Below are 6,900 nucleotides of genomic sequence, written 5' to 3'. Positions count from 1 at the left end.
AAGGTCGAAACCTGGAGGCAGGAACTGAAGCAGAGGCCATGGAGAAATACTGCTTACTGGGCCTGCCTTTTTACAGTACCCAGGACCAGCTTTGGTACATTTCCTTGACTGATGATTGATGGTTGAGGGCCCAGTGTAATATGGGTGGTGCCACCCCTGGACTGGTGGTGCTGGGTGCTTCCAAAATAACTCTAGCTGTATAAATCTGTCATAAAACCATCCAGCACAGTGGGGATGGGTGGTTTAGGAAAAAAAAAATGAAGCCCATGGTGTTAGAAAGAGCATCCTTAGAAGAGAGATAGCTGCGTGTCTGTGGTTCTGTAAGAGACTGTACCAGAAACAGGAATTCTAGGAGGATGATTATTCCATCTATGGTTTAAGAGAGAACTGCCTTCTGGAGGAGAGATTCCAGTTGACTGACTGACTGAACTAGACCAACTTTCAGGGAGAAAACAATGACATGTCTCCACCCAGAGGTTGATTGGGAAGGAGGGGGATAGGAGGTAACAGCTTTCCTTAATCCCTTAGTGAGCCATGCATGATACTGCATTATTACTCTCTCTGAAAAGACAACCCTCACATTACTTAGGAGATGGGCTAAAATTAGGGAATACATACAACCCATTTTTTTTCACAAAAATCTAGAGATCCAGTTCCAAATATGTTCGTTAGAAGGAAATAATATATGGACTGTAGCTTTAGTTCCCATGTTCACATACAGTCTCTAGACAGATGTACTCATTTAGGAGGAAATAAGAAACTACTCGTCTTTTCACTTATTTCTGGTTAAAGAACCAATGACATAGTTTGATGGGTAGCAGGAGCCGAGAGCGGACCCCAGAGAGCCCTGAGAGCCCCACCACCATCCCTGGCCTAGTCACCATCACACCCCGGGAGGAGCCGCAGCTGTTTGCCGCTGGCCCAGTCACCACCACAGCAACCATGAGCAGCAAGGCCGAGACCCAGCAGCCGCCTGCCGTGTCCCACCCCCCACCTCCCCCCACTCCCCCACCCCCCATCCTGCTGCCTCCCTCAGCGCTGCCACACCGAGTCCTACTCTACAGCAGCAGTGCAGGGAGTGGCGGCCCAGGCAGCCTCACTGGTGGGGAACTGATCATCGCAAGGAAGGTTTTGGGAACAGTAAAATGGTTCAATGTAAGGATCGGATACGGTTTCATCAACAGGAATGACACCAAGGAAGACGTATTTGTACACCAGACTGCCATAAAGACAAATAACCCCAGGACATAAAGACAAAAAATCGCCCAGGAAATACCTTCGCAGTGTAGGAGATGGAGAGATTGTGGAGTTTGATGTTGTTGAAGGAGAAAAGGGTGCGGAGGCAGCAAATGTTACAGGCCCTGGTGGAGTTCCAGTTCAAGGCAGTAAATACGCAGCAGACGGTAACCATTATAGACACTACCCACGTCGTAGGGGTCCTCCATGTAATTACCAGCAGAATTACCAGAATAGTGAGAGTGGAGAAAAGAACGAGGGATCCGAAAGCGCTCCTGAAGGCCAAGCCCAACAACACCGGCCCTATCTCAGGCGAAGGTTCCCACCTTACTGTTTGTTGACCACAGTATTCCAACCCTCCTGTGCAAGGAGAAGCGATGGAGGGTGCTGACAACCAGGGTGCAGGAGAGCAAGGTAGACCAGTGAGACAGAAAATGTATCGGGGTTAGAGACCACGATTTCGCAGGGGCCCTCCTCGCCAAAGACAGCCTAGAGAGGACGGCAATGAAGAAGACAAAGAAAATCAAGGAGACGAGACCCAAGGTCAGCAGCCACCTCAACGTTGGTATCGCCGCAACTTCAATTACTGATGCAGACGCCCAGAGAACCCTAAACCACAAGACGGCAAAGAGACAAAAGCAGCCGATCCACCAGCTGAGAATTTGTCCGCTCCTGAGGCTGAGCAGGGCTGGGCAGAGTAAATGCCGGCTTACCATCTCTACCATCATCCGGTTTGGTCATCCAACAAGAAGAAATAAATATGAAATTCCAGCAATAAGAAATGAACAAAGACTGGAGCTGAAGACCTTACGTGCTTGCTTTCTGCCCGTTGACCAGATATGCTAGAACTATCTGCATTATCTATGCAGCATGGGTTTTTTATTATTTTTACCTAAAGATGTCTCTTTTTGGTAATGTCAAATTTGGTTTTTTTTTTTTTTTTATAAAAAAAGGTCTGGTTTTCATCAATACACCTATAATGGTTTTTAAATTGTTTCATATCTGGTCAAGTTAAGATTTTTAAGAACTTCATTTTTAATTTGTAATAAAAAGTATACAACTTGATTTTTTCAAAAAAAAGTCAACAAACTGCAAGCACCTGTTAATAAAGGTCTTAAATTTTAAAAAAAACAACAATGACATTTCTGGAATGGTTGCTTTTGTCTATCTACGGTGAATGAAAGTATTGCTGGGTATAGCAATCAGGGCTAGCATAATAGTTGACCAGGACCTTCTGGCTTTCATTGCTTCCATTGAGAAGTTAGTTGTAATTCTGATAGAGCTGCCATTATAAGTTACTTGACCTTTTTTCCTTTGCAGACCTTAATATTCTTTCTTTACTCTGTATGTTTAGTGTTTTGATTATTGTATGGCAAGGGAACATTTTTTTGGTCCAGTCTATTTGGTGTTCTGTAAGCTTCTTGTATCTTCATATGCATATCTTTCTTTAGATTGAGAAAGGTTTCTTCTATGATTTTGTTGGATATATTTTCTGTGCTTTTAATTTGCACAGAAAATATATCCCTATTATTCTTAGGTTTGGTCTTTTCATGGTGTCCCATATTTCCTGGATATTTTGTGTTAAGCTTTTACTAGATTTAATGTTTTCTTTGACTGATGACTCTGTTCCCTCTATTCTTCTATTGTATCTTCAATGCTTAAGCTTCTCTCTTCCATCTCTGTATTCTGTTTTTTTATGCTTGCCTTTATGGTTCCTGATCATTTTCCCATATTTTCCATTTTCAGATTTCCCTCAGTTTGTGTTTTCTTTATTGTCTCTACTTCAGTTTTCAAGTCTTTAACAGTTTCTTTTATATGTTTCATTGCTTTTTCTTCGTTTTCTTTAAGGGGTTTGTTGATTTCTTCCAATTTTTTGTTTGTCTTTTCCTCCATTTCTTTGAGGGAATTTTTCATTTCCCATTTAAGGGCCTCAAACATTCTCCTAAAGTTATTTTTTAGGTCATTTTCTTCTGTTTCATCTATTGGGGTGCTCAAGTCTTGTTATAGATCCTCTAGTTTTTGTTGGTGTCATGTTGCTCTTTGTGGTATTGAGTGTGTTCTTACCTTGTCTACCCAACTTTTCCTCTGATTGGTGTACTTGGGGCTGTGTTTGTGCCATGTGCCAGTGGATCCAAGGTTCAAAAAGTTGCTCCTCATGATACAGTCAAGGCCATGGTTCCAGTCACCCCAGAGGTCACTTGACATTCCTGGAGGTCATTTGGTGCTCCCGGGGGTGGGGACATTGGTCTACAATCCCAGTGGTCATTTGGGCCTGCTCCCACAGAGCTTGGGCCTGCTTGTGCTGAGGTCACTGGCTCCGGCCTGGTTCAGCAGATGTGGCTGGCTTGAGCCCACTCACATGGAGGTCACTGGCTTGGTTCCAGTCCGGCAGAGGTCTCTGGCTCAGGCCTGCTCCCTTGGGAGTCTCTCCCCCATGCCTGTTCCAGCAGAGGCCTGTTTTGGTAGAGGTCCCTCATAATTTTTGCTTTTAACGATGTTCCTTCCTTATGTCTGTCTAACCAGTTTCTCTTTCCTGTTCTTGCCATTCATGCCTCTAAAGAGTTAACTCTAGCTCCCATTTAGGGAATTTGGGGCATTGATCTATTTTGATTCTTTAAACTGAGTGAGGTCATAAGGTATGGTAATTGATGACCCTAAAATGGGCATTCTTGTCTACTTGTCCTGCTGTTGCTTGGGTTCTGACATTTGCAGTAAGTTATTAGGTTGAGGAGGCTCTTTTTTTGCGGGGGAGGGGGGGGAGGGTTAAGGGAAAATGGTCTGTTCCATAAGCTAAAAGTATATGGGCTAAGATGTGGAGAGAAGCATACAGAGGTAGAGGCACAGATACACGGACTATCAGGAAGGCTTGTTGAAGTTTATTGTGTAGTTATTCATAAGAAACACACAAAGGAGTATCCTGGGAGTGATTAAATGTGATAACCGAAATGATTCAATCTGCTATGAAAATTTTTCTCAGGCAAGTATAATCTAATCTGTAATGAGCATAAATTGAGTAGCCCAGGGTGAATAAATTCTAGGAAAGTAAACAGTAAAACCTTTGCTCATTTCTCAGAAAAGGATGCATTCCTGTTTCCTCTGGTGAAGTAAAGCTATTAGCTTTACAACTAGACAGAAGAGCTACCTTAGTTCACAAGTGGTTCTGGAAGGATCTCTTCTACACAAGCAGATTTCCTTCTCCACTGGGAAGAATCTCTACAAGGGATCCACTGGAAGGGACTAGAAAGGGTAGAAAGGTGACTGAAGCCAAGAAGTACTTGGAGTCGCTACATGTTCTCATTAGGAGTGATACAGCAGATGTTTGGTGCAGAAGGGTTGCTTGCATAAGGCAACTGAATGTGCCTGTCACCGTATCAATTTTTGGTGACACAATCACAACAGGCCCAAGGGTCGTAGGTGACGGCTCCTGTGATTTTATACTATCTGGATCCTAGGGATCATCTGATATCTACAGTAACCCCATGCCAGTGTTCCAGGGTTCCCCTGTGACTTGCCAACTTAAATGCCACTAAAGATAAATGTGTTGCAAAAAGTGATTTTCAGATGGAGAATATGGGAGCTTTCTCCTAACAAATGAGAAAATCATGCTTTACATTGTGATCTTGTCATCACAGACGTGCAACTTCATATTACTTCAGGGAAAGAAATCTGGGAGAAAAGGAAAATGCCAAACTTGTTTATATTTATTTTTTAAAAATCTATTAGAAAGTAAAGTGAGACCTGAGGGCAACGGGAAAATGAAGAATTCAGTTATCATCACAGTATGAGCCATAAAGGCACTGAAGTTTGCAAAGAGTTAAGCTGTCTAGAAAATTGTCACATATTGGAGACACAAGAGGTCTGCATTGGACAAAGCAACTAAAAATACTAAAAAATTATTTGTTCTCCTTTTCATTCTTCAAGTAGTTAAGTAAATGAGTATAGAAAGACAGTAAGGAAGTGAAAGCAAACATAGTTCACGACTCAAAAAGTAGTGAGCTGGGCCCATTTTACACAGTACTAAAATTTATGAGAAAAAGCAGTCTTGACAGACAGGAAGCAAAAATAATTGGAAATAGACTTTCAAAACATTCAGAAAAGGGGAAGCTAGGAGTGAAGGCTATACAGCATTCATCTAGTTTGAAAGGAAAGAGGAGTGTAACTTAAGGGGAGGAATGGGGGAGGGTGATCTCATTTCAAGGCCACAAGGACTGCACATTTGGAACTGGATTAGGAGTAGCTTGTCAAATATCTTCTTGGAAAACCCTGGGATGATGCAGGTATCCAGTGCCAGACACCAGGCACAAATATGAAAACATTAAACTAATGACCCTGAGTTTGAAAACACAAGAGAGAACATTCATCTCTAATGAAATGAATGGCATCAAAATGTTCTGTATTGTCACTGTCCTTTTTCTTTTCAGAGGAGAATTTGACTGCTGCTTCAATTTGCTGCCTCAGAAGAGTACAAGTCCAGATGTCAGGATGTCAGAGCGCGAGAAGAGCATCAAAGTCCCTGGTGGTGACAGCACAAGTGTTTTTGGGCAGCATCAGAGAAATGCAGAACTTGTATTCATCAACTTAGAGAAAGAACACCGAAGTCAGCTCTGGCACTCATCATTTTAGAGAAGGAGCATCAAACTCAGCTCTGACATTCACCATCTTCGAGAAAGAATACCAAACTCAGCTCTGGAACTCATCATCCTAGAGAAAGAGCATCAAACTCAGCTCTCACACTCATCATCTTAAAGAAGGAGCATCAAACTCAGCTCCAGCACTCTTCATCTTAGAGAAGGAGCATCAAACTCAGCTCTCACACTCATCATCTTAAAGAAGGAGCATCAAACTCAGCTCTCACGCTCATCATCTTAAAGAAGGAGCATCAAACTCAGCTCTCACACTCATCATCTTAAAGAAGGAGCATCAAACTCAGCTCTAGCACTCATAATCTTAGAACATCAAACTCAGCTCCAGCACTCTTCATCTTAGAGAAAGAGCATCAAACTCAGTTCTGGCAGCTTTTGCCTCCCTTAAAAACTTATTCACTGTTTTTGTCACATATTTGGCAGCAGGGAGTTTATCAGTAATTCCTGAACCTTAGAAAATGCCAATGTTCCTTAACTAGTCAGGCTTTCCCAAGGGGTGCACATATGTTAGGTCAGAAGTCAAGAACAATGGTGAGGTTACACATGATGGCCCTTACCCATATTTCTAGTAACTAGACATGTGTACCCTTCCCCAAAACTCTCGTCATTGTAGATGGATGTGAAAAAGATCCACTGAAAATCTCTCAGCCCCTCCAAACCAATAGTATCTCCATTACTATCTGCTCTGCAGACATAATGTCTAATCTCGAATTGCCTCTTATCCTTACTCTCATTTACCACGACAAGACCTTCCACCAGTCCCCAGAATCCACATTGTCAAAGACACAGCTAAGCCTCTACCCTTTTCTTTAACCTTTCACCACTCCTCCCCAACTTCTGGACTCTTTCGCATGTGCTCTGTGAGAGCCACAGATAACAATCTACAAATTTTCCTGTACTGTCAACCACTAATGTGAACATTTGCTTCACCTTCTTTCAACCACAGTCTGGAATTCTCTCCGAGTCACTGCTTCATCTACAGGACTCTCTACAGTAGCACTGGGCCTGGGCATGAAGGTGG

The 6,900-nt window shown here is 42.7% G+C and overlaps 1 pseudogene; it reads left to right on the top strand.

The window, feature by feature from the left end:
- The first annotated feature begins 810 nt into the window (after window positions 1-810).
- Window positions 811-1,937, top strand: LOC121441594 (annotated as a pseudogene).
- The last annotated feature ends 4,963 nt before the right edge of the window (window positions 1,938-6,900 follow it).

The sequence above is a fragment of the Microtus oregoni genome, unplaced genomic scaffold, assembly GCF_018167655.1.
Source record: "Microtus oregoni isolate MIOR12 unplaced genomic scaffold, Mior012 000079F_ref0000094, whole genome shotgun sequence".
NCBI classification, from domain to species: Eukaryota; Metazoa; Chordata; class Mammalia; order Rodentia; family Cricetidae; genus Microtus; species Microtus oregoni.
The sequence above is the reverse complement of the archived record's forward strand: the minus strand, read 5'-3'. Positions and strand labels throughout refer to the sequence as shown.